The sequence below is a fragment of the Elephantulus edwardii genome, unplaced genomic scaffold (genome assembly GCF_000299155.1).
Source record: "Elephantulus edwardii isolate Elephantulus edwardi_28Jun2011 unplaced genomic scaffold, EleEdw1.0 scaffold00378, whole genome shotgun sequence".
NCBI classification, from domain to species: Eukaryota; Metazoa; Chordata; class Mammalia; order Macroscelidea; family Macroscelididae; genus Elephantulus; species Elephantulus edwardii.
In genome coordinates this window covers 432,845-443,158 of record NW_006400128.1, presented here as the reverse complement: position 1 = coordinate 443,158, position 10,314 = coordinate 432,845, and the positions used below count along the sequence as shown (strand labels likewise).

General features: G+C 41.4%; 1 protein-coding gene and 2 pseudogenes across 1 annotated transcript in view; 2 read left to right on the top strand and 1 right to left on the bottom strand.

Moving 5' to 3' along the window:
* Positions 1–10,314, bottom strand: part of ATP7A (ATPase, Cu++ transporting, alpha polypeptide) — a 342,426-nt gene that overhangs the window by 35,328 nt on the left and 296,784 nt on the right. The window lies entirely within an intron of this gene.
* On the top strand, positions 310–852 carry LOC102853036 (annotated as a pseudogene).
* LOC102860780 lies at positions 4,414–5,305 on the top strand (annotated as a pseudogene).

The window sequence follows — 10,314 nt, the reverse complement described above, 5'->3', positions numbered from 1 at the left end:
GTGGGGGGGGGCGGGGGGAGGCGGTGGCGGCAAGATTATGGCGCGACCTGTGTATGCAGGCACAGTGGCCGGGCCAGCACCGGAAGCGCAGGGGGATAGGGTGGCAGCGATGATTCTGTCTGCACTGGGGGGCTGGGCTGCCGCTGGAGTTTCCCTGGCCATCACGTGAGGTGGCACAAGCAGATCCTTAATGCTAGAGCCGGAGCTGTTGCGCTAGTTGCAGAGCAATTTGCTGGGGGTGTGATAGGAGAAGGCCCGGGGGGACGTCCCAAACCCCTTCTCCTGCTCGTAGCTAGTGCCACCAGTGCAATGGGTCTCACCATCTCCTCTCTATTCTCCCGTCTCTTCGGCAAGAAGCAGAAGCGTATCTTGATGGTTGGACTGGATGCTGCTGGCAAGACGACAATTCTGTATAAACTGAAGTTAGGCGAGATTGTCACCACGATTCCTACTATTGGTTTTAATGTGGAAACAGTAGAATACAAGAACATTTTGTTTCACAGTATGGGACGTTGGTTGTCAGGATAAAATCAGACCTCTCTAGTGGCATTACTTCCAAAATACCCAGGGTCTTATTTTTGTGGTAGATAGCAACGATCGTGAAAGAATTCAGGAAGGAGCAGAAGAGATGCAGAAAATGCTTCAGGAAGATAAATTGCGAGATGCAGTGCTGTTGCTTTTTGAAACAAACAAGATTTGCCAAATGCTATGGCCATCAGTGAAATGAGAGATAAATTAGGTCTTCAGTCTCTTCGTAACAGAGCATGGTATGTTCAAGCCACTTGTGCTACACAAGGAACTGGTCTGTAGGAGGGACTTGACTGGCTGTCAAATGAGCTTTCAAAACGTTAAATGAAACTGGATATCTAATCAAGAACATATTTGATAGAACTGGTCTAGACTTGCTACAACAAAATTAGTTTGCATCTTGGTTATTAAACAGTATATGGGACTGGTTTGGGGCAGAATATGACAACATTTAAACTTTGTTGCCAATTATTGTTTACCAAGTGAAATGTTGCTATTTAGCCATGTGCTTGGTTTTAAAGAAATCCTCCTTAACTTGGGGAAAAAAGTATCTTCTTTTAATTTTACTTCTCTTATGCCTAAAACCCTAACCCTTTAAATAAATCCACTCTGAATGTCTTTTTTTTGGCAAAATTGTTATAATTTCATAAATTATTTCTGCGAAAAATAGAAATTAGGTTTTAGTACTATATAATGCATGTCCATCTTGTTCCAAAAGATATTTAAATTTTTCCTTTTCTAAATTTTATTTATTTTGTTGTTGAGAATTTACACAGCAAAGCAATTACCAACTCATCAGTTTTTGTTTTGAATGTCCTTTGAGCCCACAACAAATAATGTTTTAAAGTTAACACCTTGCTACTTTCACCTTTGTCATTCCTGGGACAGTCTGCTGATTGAAAATAAAGTATTCCATTTGTTGTATTTATTTCTTTCCCTTGCCAAAAAGATTTTCTCATGATGCTTATGCCACCCACCAAAATGCTCCAAAACACTACTCAAATCTGCTCTGAGGAATCCTGCTCTTTGTAACTCTTCCATTATTGACTCCTGGCTTCCCTCAGCTAAACTTCTGTGGGTTGGAATTGATAGCTAATTAGTTCTGTGCTGGTTGCAAAGAGTTTCTATTGAGATGGTTTTTAATACTCAGCAGATTTATTGTCTTCCTTTATATTGTATCTTTTTTTATATTGAATGTTGCTTTTGGTATCAGCCTGACTCTTTGCCCAGTAAAATAAATAGTTCTGCTGTTATTTTTTTTTACTATTGGTGAACATATCTTCATTAAGAGTTTTTGGAAAACTTATCCACTTGGTAAATTTCTTCAAAACTCATTAGAATTATTCCTAATAAAATGATAAAAGTATAAAAAAAAGAAACAAAAAGAGACCTGGAAAAGTGGAAGAATATCCCTTGCTCATGAATAGGAAGATCCAATATTGTGAAAATGGCAATGCTACCAAAGGCAATTTACACATTCAACGCAATCCCATACTTCAACGTGATGGAAAATGTAATCTCCAGTTTCATTTGGAATGGAAAGAGGCTCCAAATAAGCAAAGCACTCCTTAAAAATAGAATAAAGGTAGGAGGAATCTCACTCCCTGATTTCAAATCCTACTACACTGCTGTAGTGGTTAAGACAGCATAGTACTGCTACAATCAGACACATAGATCAATGGAATAGAATTGAGAACCCAGAAATTGGCCCATCTACCTATGGTCAAGGAGATGAAATCAATTAAGTGGGGAAACAACAGCCTTTTTAACAAATGGTGTGGCAAAATTGGAAAACTATCTGCAGAAGACTCAAGCAAGATCCACACCTCACTCCATATATAAAAACCAACTCAAGGTGGATCATGGACGTAGGACTAAAACCAAAGACTATAAACTTCATCAAAGAAAAACTTGGACGAACTCTAGTAGTCCTAACCCACAATATAAACAGTCTTCCAAGTATCCTGAAAAATCTACAAACAGGAGAAGATAAAATAGATGAATGGGATCTTCTAAGAATCAAATCCCTATGCACATCCAAAAACTTCTCCAGCCTGGTAAAAAGGGAAGCCACAGACTGGGAAAAAGTATTTGGTAATGACATGTCAGATAAGGGACTTATATCTAGAATTTATAAAATACTTGAGAATTGAAAAATGGGCAGAGGATATGAACAGACACTTCACCAAAGAAGACATTCATATGGCCAACAATCACATGAAGAAATGTTTAAAATCCCTAGTTCTAAGAGAGATGCAAATCAAAACAACTATGAGATATCATCTCATCCCAGTCAGAATAGCAAAATTTAACAGAACAGCAAGCAACAAATGCTGGCAAGGTTGTGGAGAAACTGGAACCCTTATTCACTGTTGGTGGCAGTATAAAATGGTGCAACTACTGTGGAAAGTGGTGTGGCTCTTTCTCAAAAAGTTGTAAATACAGATACCATTTGACCCAGCATTTCCACTACTGAGAATATACCCTAAAGAGGCCATAACTACCATCCAAGCAGATATATGCACATCCATGTTCATCGCGGCTTTGTTCACAATAGAAAGGAGTTGGAAACAACCTAAGTGTCCATCAACAAACGAATGGATAGAGAAGCTATGGTATGTTCACAAAATGGAATACTATTCTGCATTGAAAAACAAGGAACTCATGCAATATTATTCAAAATGGGTGACCCTGGAGGACATTATGCTGAGTGAAATATGTCAGTCACAAAAAGACAAATACAGCATAGTACCACTGTTGTAGAATAGGACTGACATCAGGGTTGGGGTAAGACTGAGAAAAACTGGAGAAATTATGTATACGGCACTGAAACAGATGAGAGAGAGAGAACAGTTTAAAAGCTATATATGATAGGGTATTATGGTTATGACAAGCGTCCAGAATGAAGGTTGCATAGTGGAATGTACTGGAGGGGGTGGGGGGATTGTATACCAATGAAGGAATTTTTCTTTTACTTTTCAAAGAGAGGAACAAACTGGGGGAGGGGGAGGAGTGGGCAGGGAGAAAAGTGCAACAATGAACGAGCGGAAATCCAAAATCTCTGTAAATGTTCATTAAAATTAATAAAATATCATTTTTTTAAAAATCAACTTAAGGTGGATCAGAGACCTAGGTGTAAAGCTGCAAACCAAAAAGATCATAAGATACAAAATAAGACTTAGAAGGTTTAGTTCATTGTATAAAAGGGCTGACAAATAGAGTCACAAATATACAACCAGGAGAGGATAAAATTGATGAACGGAATCTTCTAAAGATTAAATCCCTGTGTGAATAAAAAACATTATCTGTCAGAGTGAAAAGAAAAACAACTGACTGGGAAAAAAACATTTGCCAATTACATTTCAGACAAGGGTCTCATCAAAAGTTTACAGAATCCTACAGGGCATCCACAAGGAAAAGACTAAAACTCAATTTTACAAAATGGGCAAAAGACTTTTCACAGAGGAAGATATTCAGATGGCCAATAGACACATGAAGAAATGCTCCAAATCACTGGCAATAAGACAGACACAAATCAAAACCACAATGAGATACCATTTGACCCCAGTAACAGTGGCAGTGTTTAACAGGACAGCAAGTAATAAATGTTGGAGAGGATGTGGCAAAAGAGGAGCATTTATACATTGTTGGTGGGATTGTAAAATGGTACGGTCACTTTGTAAGGCAGTTTGGTGTTTCCTTAAAAAGCTGAATATAGGGCCGGGCGGGCAGGCAGTGCAGGGCGCTGGGCAGAGAGCGTGCAGGGTGAGGCGGGCTGCAGGGGCCGCTTGCCCGGGAGGAGCCCGAGCCCCACTCCACCGGACAGCCGCCCCCCACCCCCCCCATGCCCGCCCTGATCATCTCCGGGAGGACAAAGGAGAATTCATGTCCAAAGGGCTCCCGGAGAGCAGGACAGATGCAGCCATGTCGGAGCTGGTGCCGGAGCCCAGGCCTAAGCCGGCGGTGCCCATGAAACCCATCAGCATCAACTCCAACCTGCTGGGCTACATCGGCATCACACCATCATTGAGCAAATGCCCAAGAAGACCATGAAGACGGGCTTCGACTTCAACATCATGGTTGTCGGGCAGAGCAGACTTGGCAAGTCAATGCTAGTCAACACATTCTTCAAATCCCAAGTGAGCCGCAAGGCCGCCAGCTGGAACCAGGAGAAGATCCCCAAGATGGTAGAGATCAAAGCCATTGGGCTTTGATCGAGGAAGGTGGGGTCAAGATGAAGCTGACTGTCATCGATATGCTGGGCTTGGGAGACCAGATCAACAACGAAAACTGCTGGGAGCCCATTGAGAAATACATCAATGAGCAGTATGAGAAGTTCCTAAAGGAGAAGGTGAACATCGCCAGGAAGAAACCCATCCCTGACTGCTGCCTCTACTTCACCTCCCCTACTGAACACTCCTTATGACTGCTCGACCTAAAGTTCATGAAACACCTCAGCAAAGTGGTAAACATCATCCCGGTCATTGCCAAGGCTGACACCATGACCCTGGAGGAGAAGTCTGAGTTCAAGTAGAGGGTTCGCAAGGAGCTTGAAGTAAATGGCATTGAATTCTACCCCCAGAAAGAATTTGATGAGGACTTGGAGGACAAGACAGAGAATGACAAAATCAGGCAGGAGAGCATGCCCTTTGCCATCGTGGGGAGCAACAAGGAGTACCAAGTGAATGGCAAGAGGGTCCTCAGCAGGAAAACTCCCTGGGGGATCATCGAAGTGGAAAACCTCAACCACTGTGAGTTTGCCCTCCATTGTCATTGAGCCGCTTGGCCCTGTAGGTCTCATAGTGGATGTTGTGCGTCACTTCCTTGAGGCCTCTCCCCGGGAGTAGGACACCTCAGCACTGTCCTTCCACCTGTGCCTGCCACCCCCTGCCCCACTGCTGAATGAAGGCCATTTCCAGCTGCTTCTCCCTCCATTCCTCTCAGCCATTACTACTGCAGGGCCAGGCCCTCCTTAGTGCTGTGCTTGCCTAGCCCACAGCCACAGCCCCCCTCAGCAGGTGGGAGTGGCCAGCTGCCTCTTAGGACAGTCGCTTCCTCCATTTGCCCACACCACTTCTGTCCCTGCAGTGGACGGGAGGTCTTTCCAGCACTGCCCTGCTCCATCATCTGTGTCTGTGGTCCCAGCCCATCCGTAGGGAGGACGAACTCACCCAGAGCCGCTTCTGTCCTTGCAAACCCATCCCAGCTACTTGTACCATCTCCCAGGGAAATGACACTGCTCCTCCCCATCCATCTGCATGAGCTCCTCTTGGTTCCCCTCAAGGGCCAAGAAAGCAACTTTCTTGCTTGTCAGATTTGTGGGTGTCAGCTGTTGTGAGCCCCGAAGCTGGGCAAGAGTGTCTCCTTCATTGCTTGAAGGTATTCTTAGGGCTGGGTCACTCAGATGTGAGAAAGCAAGGGCTCTAGGGTCACTTTTTCAAAAATTACCACTTGTGGCTGGCCCAGTGTGGGCTCCACTCCCTTCCCAGCCCACATAGCAGCCACTTAGGATAAGAGGTTCCCAGAGAGATGTTTCTGGAGATTCTTTGTCCTCATACTTCAAAGAACTCCCCTGCCCTGACCCCAAGACCCTAGATACTCATAAGATGTGAATTTGAGGAAGAAAAGACACCCTTCTTACCACTTACCAATAAGAAGGGACTCTTCCCATCTGGCCCCACTAACCCTCCCCGCACCCTGTTAATATGAGTAATGATTACCCTGGCCACAGGTGGTCACTGTAGGCTAATGGCCCTTCTTAGATGCATGAATGTTTGCGAATGTCCGCTACCACTGCCCCCCCCACACTGTGTCTTTATGGGATCCCAGCCCCCTCTCTCTACCTGGACACGAAGGATGGTGACTTTGGGCCATCCATCTACAACTGAGTCCTGATGGAACAAGAGGCCTAGGGGATGCAAGACCGAAGACCCATTGCTTCTTAAATGTTACTGGTCCTAGCCAACCTCTCAGTGACACGATGGCTGAAGGTCCAAATTGAAAATAAGCTGACAGACATACAAACTGGTCATGTAAATGTTGCTAGACTTTGTGTTGTACAACTAAATATTGCTGTTTGAACAATTAAAAAAAATCTGAATATAGAAATTCCATATGACTTAGCAATTACACTGCTTGGAATATACCTCAAGAAAAATTAGAACTGAAACATAAATGGAAATTTGCACACCAATGTTCAGAGCAGTGCTATTCACCATCACAAGAACATGGAAATAGCCCAAATGTCCAACCACCATCGAATGGATTGAGAAACTGTTATACATTCATACAATGGAATACTACACAGAATGCAGGAGCAATGATAGGGAAATCACTACCTAACTTGGGAGGGACTGGAGAGCATTATGCTAAGTGAACAAACTCGGTCCCATAAGGACAAATAGTGTTTAAGATCATTATTATAGAAATAGAATTATAACTTGTAAAATGTGTATGAGGATCCAAGAGGGGGAGAGAGTAGAAGCAGAGGAGTGAGGATTGGCTGGAGGTAATCAAAGGGTCACACAATTTGATGGGTAGAGTGAGAAGTGGGTAAAGGAATTGGAAAAGATATCTGGTGTGAAAAACTATGCACACAAAATCTACAAGCAAACCAGTAAAAAAATAAAAATTTTATTTAAAAAAGTAATTTAAGGGAGGAAGAAGAACAAACTGGGGAGGAGGGTGGAGAAAACAGTGCAACAATGAATGAATGAAAACCCAAAACCTCTGTAAATGTTCATTAAAACTAATAAAATTGAATAATAATTAAAAAATTCTCTGAAATCTTGTCGATAAAAAAAGTAATTTAATAAAATAAGAATAAACAATTTCTTTAAATAATTCAGTCTCTAATCCTCTCTGTGCCCCCTCCCTCCATTATACAACCATACACATACACACATATATGTATTTGTATATACATATATAGTATATAAATACACAGTAAGTTTCCAAGTGCATACTGTAGTAACTATCCCAGTTCCAGTTATTTCTTTCAGGTAAATCTACTTCTCTATCCCTATCCCTCCTCCTTCACTCTATATGGGTGACCCTGGAGGACATTATGCTGAGGGAGAAATATCTCAGTCACAAAAGGACAAATGTTTTATAGTACCACTGTTGTAAAGCAGGTCACATATTGGAGCTGGGGGAAAACTAACAGAGGATAAATAATATACATTGCATTGAAACAGATGAGGGAGAGTAGTGTTTAGAAGGAAGATATGATTAGTATTATTGTCACAACAAGAGTTCAGAATGAAACCTGCATAGTGGAATGGATTGGGGGGGAGGGGATTATATAACAATGAAATTATTATATTGTTTTTACTTGTCAAAGAGAAAAATGAACTGGAGGGAGGAGTGGGCAGGGAGGAAAGTGCAAAAATGAATAAATGGGGGGAAAATTAGGTAGAAAACAAACAAACAAACAAAACCAGGTAAAGACACCATGAAAATAGAAAATATAGGCAGATATCGCTCATGAAAAGAAATGCGAAAATCCTCAATAGAATGTTGGCCAATATAATCCAACAGTACATCAAAAACAAAATTCATCATGACCAAGTGGGATTCATAACAGGTACACAAGGATGTTTTCCTTATGACTCAGGGTGAAGTCTCTCTCAGAGAGGAGTGATAGGGAATGGCAAAGGATACACTGACAAAGAAGATTAATCAGAACTGGCTTTGACAAGCACTGTGGCATTTGGACAAGAACAAACTGGGAGGAGGGTAGAGAGAATAGTGCAACAATGAATGAGTGGAAGCCCAAAATCTCTGTAAATGTTTATGAAAATTAATAAAATATAATTATAGAAAAAAAATGATTGTAGCAAGATCTGGGTGAAGATCTCCCTCCGTTAATTTCTTAGCTGTATATTCTGAGTAAATTAAGAAAAGTTTAAACTATGGATGAAGTAGAATGTAAATTTTGTCTGACATATGAAAATCACAGAAGATATCTATAAATTAAGTACCATCATACCTTCAATATAATTGAAATGTAGCATGTGGTTGCTATTATTATCACTATTGGAATTCATCCACAGAAAGCTACCCAACATGAAAAATAATAATACAATGTTTATAAGTCTCACTAACTCATTGCCACGGAGTCAGACAGCAGACCCTCCAATTAGAGAAATCGTCCATCTCTCTTTCACAGAGCTGCTGGCCTAATTGAACTGCCAGAGAGGCTCAAGGTTTTGGTTAGTAGCACAACTCCCTATAGACTAATATTGTTGTGTGGGAGACCAGTCAGAACCGACTCATGGCTGACCCTCCAGAAGGTTTTCAGAAACAATCACAGGGGAGGAGTCTGTGCCTTCTTCTCCCGTGAAACAGCTGGTGGATTCGAACTACATGTCTTTGGGACTGTAACATGGATTCTTACCATTAGGCCACCAGAGCCCCCTAAAATTATTGGAAATGAAATGAAAATGTACAGAAGTTGTTAAAGCATCTAGTTATAGTGTGTGTGCACCTATGATAAAACATATGACTATTAAGAGGAGGATTATTTTCGTTCAAAGACATGTATTTTGTCCCATCCACTGACTGGGTAGGCTAGCCTAACCATGCTGACTCATTGGTTAGCCTACTTTGTATTTTCTAGATCACCATCTTTCTGAAATATCTTTAACTGTTCCTCCAGTCATTAATAAAATATAATTATAGAAAAAAAAAGAAAAACAATTAATGTAATACATCACATTAAGAAAGCAATGAACAAGAACCACATGCTCTTTCAAAAAGTTCCAAATAGGAATACCATTTGACTCAGCAATTCCACAACTGGGAATATACTCCAAAGAGACCATAACTGACATCCAAGCAGATATATGCACACCCATGTTTATTGCAGCTTTGTTCACAATAGCAAGGAATTAGAAACAATCCAAGTGTCCATCAACAAACAAATGGCTAGAGAAGCTGTGGTATATTCACACAATGGAATACTACGTTGCAATGAAAAACAAGGACTCATGCAATAATGGGTGACCCTGGAGGACATTATGCTGAGTGAAATATCTCAGTCACAAAAGGACAAATAATGCATAGTGCCACTGTGTAAAACAGGACTAACATAGGGGAAGAAATCAAAGAGCTGAACAGAAAATTTCAAAAGTCAGCCCGGGATGACAAAACAAGATACTATAATGAAATGTGCAGAGGGCTTGAGTCAGAAAATAAAAAGGGCTGAACTTGTTCAGCATTTTTTAAGCTGAAGGAGTTGGAAAAAAATTCAAGCCACGGGTGGCAATACTTAAGGATACTTTGGGTAGAATGTTAAATGACCCAGGAAGTATCAAAAGAAGATGGAAGGAGTACACAGAGTCACTGTATCAGAAGGAATTGTCTGACACAGAAGAATTTCAAGAAATAACATATAAGCAAGAGCCTATGGTGATCAAGGAGGAAGTTCAAATAGCTCCGAAGGAACTGGCAAAAAACAAGGCTCCAGGAGTTGACGGCATACCAATTGATTTATTTCAACAAACAGACACTGCCCTGGATGTGTTCACTATGTTGTGTCAGGAAATCTGGAGGACAGCCAGCTGGCCGACTGGAAAACATCGATATTTGTTCCCATTCCAAAGAAAGGGGACCCAACAGAGTGCACAAATAATCGAACAATATCATTAATATCACATGCAAGCAAGATTCTGCTGAAAATTATCCAAAAACATTTGAAACAATACGTCAACAGAGAACTGCCAGATGTGCAGGCTGGATTTAGAAGAGGTTGTGGTACTAGGGATATTACAGCTGATGTTAGAT